Source organism: Manis pentadactyla, chromosome 14 (assembly GCF_030020395.1).
Source record: "Manis pentadactyla isolate mManPen7 chromosome 14, mManPen7.hap1, whole genome shotgun sequence".
Classification (NCBI taxonomy): Eukaryota; Metazoa; Chordata; class Mammalia; order Pholidota; family Manidae; genus Manis; species Manis pentadactyla.
In genome coordinates this window covers 38,412,456-38,428,369 of record NC_080032.1, presented here as the reverse complement: position 1 = coordinate 38,428,369, position 15,914 = coordinate 38,412,456, and the positions used below count along the sequence as shown (strand labels likewise).

The 15,914-nt window shown below is 39.2% G+C and overlaps 1 long non-coding RNA gene across 2 annotated transcripts in view; it reads right to left on the bottom strand.

The window, feature by feature from the left end:
• Window positions 1-11,275, bottom strand: part of LOC118912735 (uncharacterized) — a 61,416-nt gene extending 50,141 nt beyond the window's left edge. For both annotated transcript variants that reach the window (XR_008993690.1, XR_008993689.1), the window contains exon 1: window positions 11,120-11,275. This is a non-coding gene — a long non-coding RNA (uncharacterized LOC118912735). The remainder of the gene's footprint in view (window positions 1-11,119) is intronic.
• Between the last annotated feature and the right edge of the window lie 4,639 nt (window positions 11,276-15,914).

Genomic DNA, 15,914 nt, shown 5'->3' with positions numbered 1-15,914 from the left:
CATGGAGGCTTAACAACACGCTCCTAAATAATCAATGGATTAATGACCAAATCAAAATGGAGATCCAGCAATATATGGAAACAAATGACAACAACAACACTAAGCCCCAACTTCTGTGGGACACAGCAAAAGCAGTCTTAAGAGGAAAGTATATAGCAATCCAAGCATATTTAAAAAAGGAAGAGCAATCCCAAATGAATGGTCTAATGTCACAATTATCGAAATTGGAAAAAGAAGAACAGATGAGGCCAAAGGTCAGCAGAAGGAGGGACATAATAAAGATCAGAGAAGAAATAAATAAAATGGAGAAGAATAAAACAATAGCAAAAATCAATGAAACCAAGAGCTGGTTCTTCGAGAAAATAAACAAAATAGATAAGCCTCTAGCCAGACTTATTAAGAAGAAAAGAGAGTCAACACAAATCAACAGTATCAGAAACGAGAAAGGAAAAATCACGACGGACCCCACGGAAATGCAAAGAATTATTGGAGAATACTATGAAAACCTATATGCTAACAAGCTGGGAAACCTAGGAGAAATGGACAACTTCCTAGAAAAATATAATCTTCCAAGATTGACCCAGGAAGAAACAGAAAATCTAAACAGACCAATTACCAGCAATGAAATTGAAGAGGTAATCAAAAAACTACCAAAGAACAAAACCCCCGGGCCAGATGGATTTACCTCGGAATTTTATCAGACATACAGGGAAGACATAATACCCATTCTCCTTAAAGTTTTCCAAAAAATAGAGGAGGAGGGGATACTCCCAAACTCATTCTATGAAGCTAACATCACCCTAATACCAAAACCAGGCAAAGACCCCACCAAAAAAGAAAACTACAGACCAATATCCCTGATGAACGTAGATGCAAAAATACTCAACAAAATATTAGCAAACCGAATTCAAAAATACATCAAAAGGATCATACACCATGACCAAGTGGGATTCATTCCAGGGATGCAAGGATGGTACAACATTCGAAAGTCCATCAACATCATCCACCACATCAACAAAAAGAAAGACAAAAACCACATGATCATCTCCATAGATGCTGAAAAAGCATTTGACAAAGTTCAACATCCATTCATGTTAAAAACTCTCAGCAAAATGGGAATAGAGGGCAAGTACCTCAACATAATAAAGGCCATCTATGATAAACCCACAGCCAACATTATATTGAACAGCGAGAAGCTGAAAGCATTTCCTCTGAGATCGGGAACTAGACAGGGATGCCCACTCTCTCCACTGTTATTTAACATAGTACTGGAGGTCCTAGCCACGGCAATCAGACAAAATAAAGAAATACAAGGAATCCAGATTGGTAAAGAAGAAGTTAAACTGTCACTATTTGCAGATGACATGATACTGTACATAAAAAACCCTAAAGACTCCACCCCAAAACTACTAGAACTGATATCGGAATACAGCAAAGTTGCAGGATACAAAATCAACACACAGAAATCTGTGGCTTTCCTATATACTAACAATGAACCAACAGAGAGAGAAATCAGGAAAACAACTCCATTCACAATTGCATCAAAAAAAATAAAATACCTAGGAATAAACCTAACCAAAGAAGTGAAAGACTTATACTCTGAAAACTACAAGTCACTCTTAAGAGAAATTAAAGGGGACACTAACAGATGGAAACTCATCCCATGCTCGTGGCTAGGAAGAATTAATATCGTTAAAATGGCCATCCTGCCCAAAGCAATATACAGATTTGATGCAATCCCTATGAGACTACCAGCAACATTCTTCAATGAACTGGAACAAATAATTCAAAAATTCATATGGAAACACCAAAGACCCCGAATAGCCAAAGCAATCCTGAGAAAGAAGAATAAAGTAGGGGGGATCTCACTCCCCAACTTCAAGCTCTACTATAAAGCCATAGTAATCAAGACAATTTGGTACTGGCACAAGAGCAGAGCCACAGACCAATGGAACAGACTAGACAATCCAGACATTAACCCAGACATATATGGTCAATTAATATTTGATAAAGGAGCCATGGACATACAATGGCGAAATGACAGTCTCTTCAACAGGTGGTGCTGGCAAAACTGGACAGCTACATGTAGGAGAATGAAACTGGACCATTGTCTAACCCCATATACAAAAGTAAACTCAAAATGGATCAAAGACCTGAATGTAAGCCATGAAACCATTAAACTCTTGGAAGAAAACATAGGCGAAAACCTCTTAGACATAAACATGAGTGACCTCTTCTTGAACATATCTCCCCGGGCAAGGAAAACAACAGCAAAAATGAGTAAGTGGGACTATATTAAGCTGAAAAGCTTCTGTACAGCAAAAGACACCATCAATAGAACAAGAAGGATCCCTACAGTATGGGAGAATATATTTGAAAATGACACATCCGATAAAGGCTTGACGTCCAGAATATATAAGGAGCTCTCACGCCTCAACAAACAAAAAACAAATAACCCAATTAAAAAATGGGCAGAGGAACTGAACAGACAGTTCTCCAAAAAAGAAATACAGATGGCCAACAGACACATGAAAAGATGCTCCACATCGCTAATTATCAGAGAAATGCAAATTAAAACTACAATGAGGTATCACCTCACACCAGTAAGGATGGCTGCCATCCAAAAGACAAACAACAACAAATGTTGGCGAGGCTGTGGAGAAAGGGGAACCCTCCTACACTGCTGGTGGGAATGTAAGTTAGTTCAACCATTGTGGAAAGCAGTATGGAGGTACATCAAAATGCTCAAAACAGACTTACCATTTGACCCAGGAATTCCACTCCTAGGAATTTATCCTAAGAATGCAGCAATCAAGTTTGAGAAAGACAGATGCACCCCTATGTTTATTGCAGCACTATTTACAATAGCCAAGAATTGGAAGCAACCTAAATGTCCATCAATAGATGAATGGATAAAGAAGATGTGGTACATATACACAATGGAATACTACTCAGCTATAAGAAAAGGGCAAATCCAATCATTTGCAGCAACATGGATGGAGCTGGAGGGTATTATGCTCAGTGAAACAAGCCAAGCGGAGAAAGAGAAATACCAAATGATTTCACTTATCTGTGGAATATAAGAACAAAGGAAAAACTGAAGGAACAAAACAGCAGCAGAATCACAGAACTCAAGAATGGACTAACAGGTACCAAAGGGAAAGGGACTGGGGAGGATGGGTGGGTAGGGAGGGATAAGGGGGGGAGAAGTAGGGGGGTATTAAGATTAACATGCATGGGGGAGTAGGAGAAAAGGGAGGGCTGTACAACACAGAGAAGGCAAGTAGTGATTCTACAACATTTTGCTATGCTGATGGACAGTGACTGTAAAGGGGTTTATAGGGGAGACCTGGTATAGGGGAGAGCCTAGTAAACATAATATTCGTCATGTAAGTGTAGATTAGTGATAGCAAAAAAAAAAAAAAAAAAAAAAAAAAAGGGCAGTTCCTGTGTGGTAACCTCCAACGAGTTCTACACAAGGGTATAAAGGGCATATAAAAGTGTAGGCAAAGGGTCTGTTTGTGTTTATACAGAGGATCAAAGCCTAATTGGGCTACCCCGAAAATGAACTAAGATACGATATGAAAAAGAACTTCCAACATCTGCACCCTCTGGAAGACTCATGCCAGAAGATGATCATCAAAAAACCCCAACAAAGATCCACGCACTGCTACAGCTGTAGATGCACTCATCCCACCAGTTCCTGGACCTGCCATGGGAATGAGGAAGGAGATATCTAAGCTGGCCTGTGCATACAGTAAAACAACAAAATTGGACTGGATCTATACTGTTGGAACTCAACCAAGAATTTGGAGAAGTGCAAATTGTAGCGCTCCAAAGTCTTACAACTACAAACTATTTATTGTTAAAAGAACATATGGCATGTGAACAGTCCCCAGGAATGGGTTGTTTTAATTTGTCTGATTTCTCTCAGACTGTTCAAGTTCATTTGGACAATATCCACCATATCATAGATAAGTTTTCACAAATGCCTAAGGTGCCTAACTGGTTTTCTTGGTTACACTGCAGATGGCTGGTAATTACAGATATGCTTTGGTTATGTATCTATACTCCTATTATGTTAATGTGTGTGTGCAATTTAAGTAGTAGCTTAAAACCTATACATGCTGAAGTTACTCTACAAGAAGATATATCAAAGAAATAATCAATCTTCCCATGTTTTCTTCCGCCTGCTACTTCTATAGCTTTTCTTCTTCCTTCCTAATTACAACCCTTAAATAGAATTCGTGCCTCATATCAAATTTACCGAGTATCATAATTCTTCCAAGTGGTAAAGATACCTCAAGACAAATGCTGGGCATAGAAGCCACAGGGCATAAATATGCAAAGAAGTAAAAAGCTAACCTTTTCAAACAATAAGGCTTCTCTCTCACTTACCAACTTCACATTTCCCTGTATGGCCCCGGAAGATGACTGGTTAGCCAGAGACGGGTAAGATTCCTCAAGGGAGGAACAACCTAAGACAGGCACAGTCGCAGGGGGGCCATCAGGTGAGAAATTGGGGATCAACAGAGGTGAGGCTTAGAACCTCACCCCCCCGTTCTGAGAGAAATCTTCTGCATACGTGGATGTTTTATTGCCCTGGTCTAGCTTGGATTAACACATAGTCTACAGGCACACACCTGATCATCTACATGTGCTCTCTTACAACACTAAACTATGTTTTCTACCTTTATCTTGTATCTACCTACCACTTCAGCATTTTATTAAAAATAATAATAATAAAGAGAGAAATGTGGTATCCACATATAAATCAAGTATAAAAACCAAATGAGTATTCATATTTGAACTGACTGTTTATAGTTCATAATGCATGAGCAAAACCGAAAGTTTCTGTGATGACTGCCCTTGTACTGTTCACTATGTAACTTATTCATTATGTAAGAATTTGTTCTACATGTAAAAACTTGTTTGTTATGACTCAGAAGATTGGAGACTGACAAAAATTAGGCTTGGGGTGGAATAATGATTGTGCATTGAGCATTGACTCCCCTATACAGAATTTTATTGTCGTTAACAACCATTTGATCAATAAATATGAGAGATGCCCTCACAAAAAAAAAAAAAAAAAAAAAAAAAAGGACAGACTTCCAATGGTAAAATAAATTAGTAACCGGGATGTAATGTATAGCATAAGGAATATAGTCAAGATATTGTAACAGCCTGGTAGGGTGATAGCTGGAACTTAGAATTATGTATATAAATGTTCTACCACTGTGTTGTACACTTGAAACTCATGTAATGTAATACTGTGTGTCAACTACCCTTCAATAAAAAATAATTATTAAAAAAAAAAAAAAGAAAAAAAAAAGAAAAAGAAGAAATAAAACTCTCAAAAAAAAAAAAAAAAAGAAAAAAGAAAAAAGAAAAAGTTCCAGCATGGCCCTTTGCAGTTAATCTCACCCATCTCTGGCCCAAGGCAATCACTGACCTGCTTTCCCTCATTATAAATTAGCTTTTCTTTTCTTTAGAATTTTATGTTATATTAACCTAAAAGCTCTCTGACCTAAACTGTAAAGTTAATCAATAAAAAGAAACATACAAAGGTTTTTCTGCTTTTTTTGCTTCTATCAAAATAGCATATGATATCTAGATCTCAAGCTGGGTTTCACTTGGAACTAGGTTCTCCCTGCATTAACAAAGGTCCCGGGAGAAAAACAAAATCTACGCCATGTTCATTAGATGAAATTTAATGTTGGAAATATGAGCCACTACTAGCCCAGGGGCTGCAAGCGCCATAGGAGGAGAGATTTAGCAGAGCTAGATTGAAACCTGATCCATGGCTAGGGCTGCCTGGACAGCTGGGACCACGCAGGAAATGCCTCCAAAGCAAAGTCCAGAAGGTTCTCTGGCTCCTTCCTCCCTCCTCCCATCGGTCAATCTTTCCAGTGCCTCCTGCTGGCTGGTTTACGCCAGAGCAGGTGGCAAAGGAGCGTGGAAAAGGTATCTTGGCAGGGTCAGCCCTGCAGTAGTGGGCAAAGCAGGGGAAGGTCAGAAATGCATCCGAGGGTCAACGGGCAAATGACCAGCCCACTCCCAGCATGAGTTGCTTTTTCCCTTCAGTTTTGGAAACTGAAGGGAAAATGGGCCAGTGTGGAAGATTTGAGGTTGCAAATATTTCATCTTGACCCTCTTGAACAAGGTGAAAGGGGACAAATTATTTCATTTCAAAATACCGAGGGGGCCGTTTCGTAAAATAATGAAAATACTCCAAGAACTTATCACAGAGCCAGTGCCGGGACAAACACCAAGCAATCTCTGGGCTTCAAAGCTTCCCTTGGAGGGTCATTCCATTTTGAGTCGAAAATGAAATAAGTTGTACATGAAAAGAGAACAAATATTTTAACATCTGGGCATTCCTCTTTGTAAAATTATATAAAGCAGAGACTGATAGAACCATAGCCAAGGCATTTATCTTTCAGAAAGTGCTGAAGTATCACTAAGTAAGTAATAAGCCAGAAAAAGCAAACATTCATTTTCTTGCCATTTCGGGGTGTGATCCTAATTCCTTCAATTCAGCATGTTTACGAAACTGCCTTGCCCTCTTTCCTGCATTCCCCCAACTCTTCCCTCCTTGCAGGATGCTATCCTTTCACACATGTTGTTCTTTCTTAATAAAGTAAAAGCCGACACAAGCTGCCCTCCCTGAAGAGAAATTGTGTTAGCCTGTTGTTATTGATCTCGTTGCTAAGGTCTGAGAAGCGGCTAATGCTGCACAGAGGGAGCAGTAGGAGGTGGAGGAAAAAGCATGTTCTTATAATTTTCCCATAAACCAGATGTTTTCTTTAACTCTTACATCTTTAAAATATTTTCTCTTGAGGAAAAAAAAAGGGAGGGGGTGTGGTTCGAACAAATTTAGGATGCCAGTTCTTATTTTCTCAGCATACCACGAGAACACACTCAAATAACAGAGTGCTGAGCATTCAGGGTCATGGATGCTTGTGTATCTGCTGCTCATTGGACAAACTTAAATATATATACAACTTAAATAAAACCTGTGTCTTCAGTAAACTTTATTCTTCCCCATTTTCCAGTGATTCTGTTTCAATTACCGTTCTGTGTTAATATGCCCTCTCCCCCAAAAGTCATGGGGTGAAAGAACAATTTTATTATTTCACAGCTTTTTTGGGTCAAGAATTTGCGTACGATTCAGCTGGGGCCATCACCTGGGCTCTGCTGGAATTGTCACCCAGAATATGGCCTCTCCAGCACGGCAGTTTGAGGATAGTTGGGTTTTCATAGCAATTGATTTCTTCCAGGATGAGTGTCTGGAGAGAAACAAAAAAATGCTGAGTGGCCTTTAACGACCCGGTTCCAGGAGTCCTGTAGCCTCATTTCCAGCCTTTTGCAGTGGTTCTCAACTAGGGGCAATTTTGGTTGCTGCAATTTGTTTGGTGGTGTCTGAACACAATTCTGCTTTGCACAGCTGGGGGCTGGGGGCCTACTGGCCCACGGATGCTGCGATATACTGCACAACGCACAGAATTGCCCTCCACAGAGAAGAATCTGTGGCCCAATATGTCAATAGCGCCCAGCTTGAGAAACCATGCTCCGTTGGTTGAGGCAGCCATAGCCCGCCGGAGTTAAGGAGAGGAAACACGGGTCCTTATTCTTGATGAGAACAGAGTCAAAAAAATCTGTGGACAGTTTTAAAAACTATCACAAAGATGCTAACTTAGTTTTTTCCCCTAATTCAAAGACCAAGTCTCCTAGTTATTCAATTCATAGAAAGTAAATATCAAAATTGAGAGAGAGGAGATAGCTGTAATGATTTCCAAACCACGTAAATGTAAATTCCTTGATGAATCCACCCAGCCGACAGGAAACCCAGGGCCCGGGTATCAGCTCTGTAATTTGATGTTCCCAAATCATTATTTGCCCTTGATTCTCATGTTTCAACTTCTTTTCACTCATTCCAATATTGTCCAGCTTTAGATGAATGTTATTTTTAGACATTGATGTGGTTATGTTGAAACATCATTTGCAAACTGACCTGCCTGAAATCTTGAGCACATTTTTAAGCCCCCAAGCTCCGGAAGAGGAAAATATCCCTGCTGGATGACAAGGAGGGCAGCAGGACTCTCTGTGCACGGGCGGTGTGGCACGCTCAGGGAGCTGTGGAACGCTCTCTGTTGCCGTCCATAGAGCTTCTCTCAAGGTCATTGCCTCCACTCGGTAACATGCGGAGCCTCTCACTTGGAGGCAACGACATCATTGAGCACACTGACCAGTGTTACATAATGGGAAATGAAATTTTATAAGAGCTAATAGCAGCCACAGCTCTTCTGCTAGATTTTTTTTCCTTTTACCCTTTTCTGAAAACGTGTACCTCTGTTCCTTTATTTGTTCTGACAATCTCTCCTACTGTCTTCAGATACAGTGTGACTTCTTATCTCATTTTCTTTAACCAATAAAAGAGGGAAATGATCTGGTTTCCTTCCCATATTTATTGGATATTTCTGGAGCAGCTCCTATAGTTTAGGTCTGTACTGAGTGTTAAAGGGTATCATTGTGAACAGGACTTGGGGATGGAAGCCCTGGGGCCACCTGCTCCCCAAGGTCTAGTGGGAGATAAGCCGAGATGCTATGTATATTTCATATATTACATATGTAATAATACATGTTATTTATAATATGTATTATATATACTACATTATGCATTATTTGTGTATACATATTTATCTGTACCTGTAAATATGTAATTGCACAATACAAGTGGGGGAAAAAACCTACCAATGCCCAGAGAGTCCAGAAGCCATCCTGGAGTCAGAAACATCTAAATGGAGAGTGAGATTTGGAAGAGAAGCAGTGGGGGTAGAACAGGGAGGGGGTTCCCAGCCAGGGCAGCAGAGTGTACGAAGTCTTCTCTCAGACTCAGGTTTTTTTTTGTTTTGTATTTAATTCATTATTGTATCCTCTACCTGCTTGTGTATGAATTTAAGGTAGTTAAAACAAATTCTTAAATCTTTGTAAAAAATCGCAAGTCATTTGGAATGAGCTGTTGAGTAGTCACTCTATAAAGCTCAACTTCTCTGCATGTGGATATGTGCTATTTACTTGTTATTATGCCTTTTTACTTGTTTTGTACCTATTTATACAACGAGGAAAAATTAGTTTATTCCTCTTCATTTCCCGTGATTTTTTTAAGGTCCACCTGTCACACCCCAATGACTGAAGATGTGCAAAACAACTGGGGGAGACCCCTGCCCAAACAGCCTTGGTTACCCACCACTTCTAACAGCTTCATGTGCATTTGCAGCAAAAAAGCCACAAAGCTGTTTTAATTTTCATCTTTGGATAATCTACTGAATAACACTCTCATTTGGAATGTGAACAGCAGTGTTTGATTTTCAGACATGACCTTATGTTGGGCTGTAAACCTACACAGTTCAATCACTTCCATACAGAACAGTGGATTCTCTAACTTCTTGCCATACTTAATAAGATGCTCCACACCGGTTTGTTTCTAATTCCAGTTACACAGAGACAGCCCTCCAAACTGCAGGACATCAGTGCTCTGGAGAGCATTAAAAAGAAGGAAAGTCTGAGGTGAGAAGGAAAGATACAGTGTGACTCTAACAATAATAATCAGTTTTCAAAATAGACCTCTCTTCTTCTCATTACCTGAGCAAATAGAGAATAAGCAAACACCCAGGTAAAAACAACCTCATTCTGTAATAACTCTGAAGCCCAAGACTTTTCCCCATCATTCAGGTCTACATAGTCTAGCCCAGGGCTACTATTTAACTCTTTTGTAGTTCTCAGAGAATACAGCCTTTCATCTGAGCCCTGAGCTCCAACCCATTCTTCACATCTTTGTCCCATTCTAATTAGTATTTTTATGCTCCCGACTTCTGATCTCATTTTTTGTTCCTATCTGGGTCCTTACATTAAGCTTTCAACTTGATGTATTATAATGTCATCGTAATTCTAGATTCGACTTAATCACTATCAAACTTGTCCTGAATTCCAAACCACCTGGCCTTAGGGTACTCATTTTTCAACAGGGACTCCTGTTCCTCAGTCTGTCCCCACCAAAGGTAGAGCCTTAATATATGTCATGTGGCTCTCAAAAATGGAAATTTATCTGGAACTGTCCAATGCACTGGGTAAGACTATAGAATCTGGAGTCACATACGTCTGGATTTTAATATAAGCTCCATGAATTAGCAGTTACGGGACACTGAGAATTTAGTTACAATCCTTTAGATTTAATTTCTTTATAAAAATGTTGGTATTGATACTTTTTACCTCCTGAGTTTGTAAGAACTACATAAGGTAAAGCTAGAAAATGATTAATAATCTATAGGCAAATAAATATCATTACTAATGAATGCCATTATTATCAGTATTGGTAGTATTATGTAAACACTAATGAATTATAAAGTGCTTTTTAAATTACCTTGTTTTTTATGTTTTCCATATTTTTATCCTATTTTCTATTGGGTTCACATTCAGTAGACCCTAACAGATTGATTTGATATGTTCGTAGAGAATTACTGAGGTTATTTCAAACTGGGAAAACCATCTTCGGTGCTGACATAAATTGTGGCAATTAAGGATTTTATCTGAAGTGGAAACATTACCATTATTTAACAACTGTTTTTGTTGTACAAATTTCACAAATATTTCACTGAAGCAGGTGAGGAAATCATCATTTAATAAAAAATTCAAGCTCAGTTGTCTACCTTCACAACCACACAACTTCCCTTAAACCAGGGCATGTCAAACTTTAACTTGAGTCAGAATAACTTAAAATTCCCCACACCTGCTTCCAGAAGTACAGGTGCCTTGAACCAGGAAGCTTCCTTTTTCACAAGTACTCCCATATCATTCTTATTATAGTGCTGCTGACACCTCACACTTGAGTACAATTTTCTGAAATAGAAAATGTTGGGGGAAAAAATCTAAAAATCACATTTTTAAAAAATTGAGATATCCCTGACATATAACATTATATAAATTTCAGGTGTATAACTTAATGATTCAATACTGATATTGTCTCTCCTGAGGGTTTCAATCCTGGGCAAGTTCACTCTGGATTCAATGAGACTGGAAAATGACAAGGAATCATGGGGGTAAAAGGGTTCATACCAACCTTTATTCTCATGATGGCAGGTCAAGAGCTAGATAGAGTCCCATCCACCTCCAGAGCAGTCTGCAGGCAGCAAGCTGGTCTCTGCCTCCAGGCCTCTCGGAGCTTTGCAGCCCTTGCCTCCGCTCCTGGCTCTCCCGTGCTCTCTCCTCCAGGCTTGGCCCTGCTCCAGGTTCTGCTCTCTGCTCCAAGGGTCTGGAGGGCCTGTCTTCACCTCCAGCCTCTGTTCTGCCCCAAGCATTGGGAGGGGCTCTTTATACAGCAGCTCAGGCAATATTGGCTTTTGCCTGTGGGTGTGTAAGCATTAGCCTAGCAGTAGGCCAATTATATCATCAAGTAGATTAAGTTCAGGTGAGGATCCTGGCCATGGCAACTTCCATTTTCTCTACAATATATACTGTGAAATGATCATAGTTAAGTCTAGTTAACATCCATCAGCACACAGTTACACATTTTTTTCTCTTGTGATGAGAACTTTTAGGATGTACTCCTTAGCAGCTTTCATATAGGCATTCAGTTTTATTTATTTTACTTTTTTTATATATATTTATTTGTATATAACTGGAGGTTTGTATTTTTGACCCTCTTCACCAGTTTTGCCCACCCCATCCTGCAGCTCTGGCAGCCACCTATCTGTTCTCTGTATCTGCGAGTTAGGTTTGTTTTTTTAGATCACATGTGATTATCAAGTTTTGTAATTGAATCTTCTTATTAATTACTGAAGTCTTTCTATTCCGCTCTTTCCATGTAGATAATCTAAAGGGTTGGCTTGTGGCAGAAATAGGTATTTTTCTGTTCTCTTATTTCCCAATATCACGTCTCAAACCCCATCCTCTGGACCAGGTATTATACAAAAGTGAGCACCATACTTCATGCAACTGGCTTCCCTGGAAAACCTTGTGTCTCTACAAATTCAGAGAAAAGTTTTCTAGGTCCCCAGGAAAAAAGTGAGCAAGAAGTTATTCTGTCTGCAGTCCATATTTCAATAACTTAGTTCATTTGTTAGATACTTTCTCTAATGCTTATTTCCTGGAAGCCACCAGATGTACATCAAAAACCTGGGTCAGATCAGTGGTCTAAGAGATCTTCTGGAGTTCTTTATTAAATAGCAGGAATCAAGAAGCCTAGTCTCAGATGAAGCAGAGGTGGAGTTAGGGAGGAATTAGTTACATTTTTCTTTTTGGTGCCTTGGCCAAAAACATGCTCTAAAATAAAAAAAGGAATAGATTCCACAAATGGGAAAATGCGTGGAGATTATCTCATCCTGGGCCTTCTGGGGCAATCAAATTTCCTAAAAGATGTTCCTAAAAGTTATGACTGTATACAGTAAACAGAGCAAAAAGACACAGGCCCCTCTCATTCAGCTGTGGGGCTTTGTGTGGAGTTAACTGAATAAGGCTAGTAGAGGCATCATGATGTAAACCTTATGGGTTCCCACATGCTCAATTCATAACATAGGGAATCAAATGCTTGCTGGCTGATGTCTTTATAATCTGCCCATTGGTTAGTATTACTCAAGTGGTGGGCACAGCCAGGCCTAGAGCATAACCTACATTCTCCTGATGCTCACCTGCCAGATTGTAGCAATAATTAAATTTTAATATCTAGCAAACACTTTAGTCATTGAAATAATGCCATATTACTAGTTTTTTATTCTTTGAAAAGCAAATAATTTTCTGTGAATCTAAGACTGTCCTGAGGGGAAGGATGTAACATGAACACTACCTTAGGTAAATAAAACAAATGGTTTGACAAGTTGGCAGACTGAATAATGCCCCCACACCTGGCCCAAAGACATCTATGTCCTAGTCCCCAAAACCTATAAATATATCATCTTTGGTGAAAAAAAGGACTTTGCTGAGGTGACTAAATTAAGGCTCTTGATATAGGAAGATTATCCTGAATTATCCAGGTGGACCTAATGCAATCACAGGGGTCCTCAGAGGAAGCAGTCAGAAGAATCAAGGTCAGAGAGAGATGTAATGACATAAACACAGGTTGGGTGATGAGCTTTGAAGATGAAGGGAGAGGCCACAAGCTAGGGCATTCCAGATGCCTCTAGAAGCTGGAAGAGGCAAAGAAACAGATTCTTCCAAGGGATTCCAGAAGGAACGCACCTCTTCTGACACCTTGATGTTATGTCCCTGAGACTTCTTTGGCACATACAACTTGAAGAACTGTGAGATAATACATTCTGTGGTTTTAAGCCTTTATGTGTGCAGCAATTTGTTATAGAAGAAACAGGAAACAAATATAGCCAATATGCCCTAAATTGGGCAGCACATGGTATGGTGTGGTATTGTTCACAAAACAGATGCTTTTTTGGTTAACAAGCCTGAAGGGATGGTTATGCAGGATAATGTTAATTGAGATATTCCTGTAAAAAGAAATGAGGTGAACACAACATTAGGTAAGCAAGATAGAAGAAGAGTTATTAATATAAAACAACCAGAAAGGCAAGATAGAGCCAAGAAAAATAAAAGTAGGTTACAGAAAAGAGAAGTTTACTACAGCCGTGACTGGGAAGAAGTTCCCATCCTGTTCCCATATGAAAATTTAATCACAGAGAAAATTTGCCACTATTTTGCAGCTGGCAAATGGCAACCAGTACCTACACCCAGGAAATCTGACTTCCAAGCCTGTGCTTTTAGCTTCTGTGTTCTCCAGTCTCCCACATGACTAGAGCATGACACAGTAGTCATTTTAACTTCTAACATGCCAAAGTCTAAAGAACTGACTTGGGACCATTGACGGCACAGGAGTCCTATAGCCAAAGATGACAAACGAGGACAGGAGAAGGGCAGGGCTTAGCAACTAATTGCTAATGTCATGAGTGCAGCAGAGCCAGCAAGCAGGCAGGTGAGAGAGAGTGTGCGGATGGCTGGGATCAAGACAGTGAAGAGGGTCCTGGCAGGCAGGACATCAGAAGAGCAGGGACACCCTTAGGAGCACAATTCAAGGACACTTTAAGGCTGAGGCAATGTCTGCCTCAAACAGGATTATGAGGGCAGCCCCTGGAAGTGGATCGTGGGGGTCTGCATAACTTAGCCCACGGGAACCCTCTTAAGACTCTAGGAATACAGGACCCTCAGCAGATATGCACTCATTTGTACACCTAAAACAATGTACAAGAATATTTATGGAGACACTGTTTATAATAGCCCTCTACTGGAAACGACCCAAGAGTCTGCTGACAGTAGAATGCATAAATAAATTGTGGTGTTTTTATGTGATGAAATATGAATGGAAACAGAAAATTTACAGCTACACTTGAAACTAGGATTGAATCCGATATGATATGTGAGGGAAACTAGACATAAAAAGATTTGTTTTATGATTCCATGTATACGAAGCTCAAAGAACAAGCAGACGCAATCAAAGGTATTTAAAATCATGATAATGGTTAACGTGGGAGTGTGGCATGTCTGGAAGGAACACAAAGGGAGCAAGACTTCTGGAGTACAAGTAACCCATTTTTTACACGGGTGTGCTCCATTTGTAGAAACTCAATGAGTCGTGTACTTCTTTGCCCACTTTTCAGTATAATTTCATGTTTTCATACAAATATGAGAAACACAGAAATACAGATAGATTTCTGGGGTGATAGATGTTGTAAAAATATATTCAAATCTGAACTGAGCATAATCAAACTGGGCTTGACAAATTTAATTGGCTGCCGGAGAAAATTCTGATAGTTGGTTGAGAAATATCAGGACCCTATGCTTTTGTCAACTGAACTTCATTTCACATTATTTGGAATGCATATGTATCACTGTCCCAGGGATACATCTCTGTTGCTTGATATTCCAAATTACCAGCCACAGACCAATTTATTTATCATTACATCTCAGATGGATTACTTTTTTTTTGCTGATAAATGGTTCATTTACATCTATGTATGGCTCCAGATCACACATGTCCCAAATACGAATCCATGTCAATTATAAAAGAAATGGTGGTTTTACAGCTCTGTGAAATAAACTAGTATCTATGTTTAACTGTCCAGTGATGTGTATAAACATTCTATCATCTAGGTACACATCTGTTTCCTCTCCTTCTTTTGAATATTCACCAGTTCCCTGTTAATGAGCCCTGACTTTTGATTTGGGCTTGAGATCACTTTGTCTAAGAAAATTTCCTTTAACAGTATGTCACTAGAGTGATCAATTAATTAATTTTTTTAAATGGGGAAACATCTACTGGATGAGAGGTGAAGACAGAAGGGAGTAGTAAGAACGGGTCTAAGCCAATACTCAATTACAGCTAGTTATAAGCTTTGCAGTGTTTAGAGTGAAAAAAAAAAAAATCAGAAATCTGAAAAGTGTGTTGGTCAAGGTCACACAGCTAATAAGAGGACCACTCAGGGTAAAATTCAAGTCTGACTGTCCAGATTACTATTATTTTCCCTAATTAGAAAAGGTTCCTTTCCTAGTACTGGTATTTGGGCTACATATCAGATTGCTTTTATACTTAAAATGAGTGAAAAGGTGGGAGAAATATTTCATTAGTTGCTAAAGAATTTGGAGGGGGGGAAGTTGTTTTGAAACCCATACTACAAGTAGAAAAACATTACCCAATATTGGATGCCTCACGATTATTCTGGCAGAAATACTCATTATAAAGATACAGCAGGACAACCATGTGCCTAAGAATGAAACTGGGTCATTGTCTTACATCATACACAAAAATAAACTCAAAATGGATTAAAGACCTAAATATAAAACCTGAAACCATAACACTAGTAGGAGAAAAATATATGCAGTAAACTCTTGAACATCAACATTAGAATTTTTTTTCT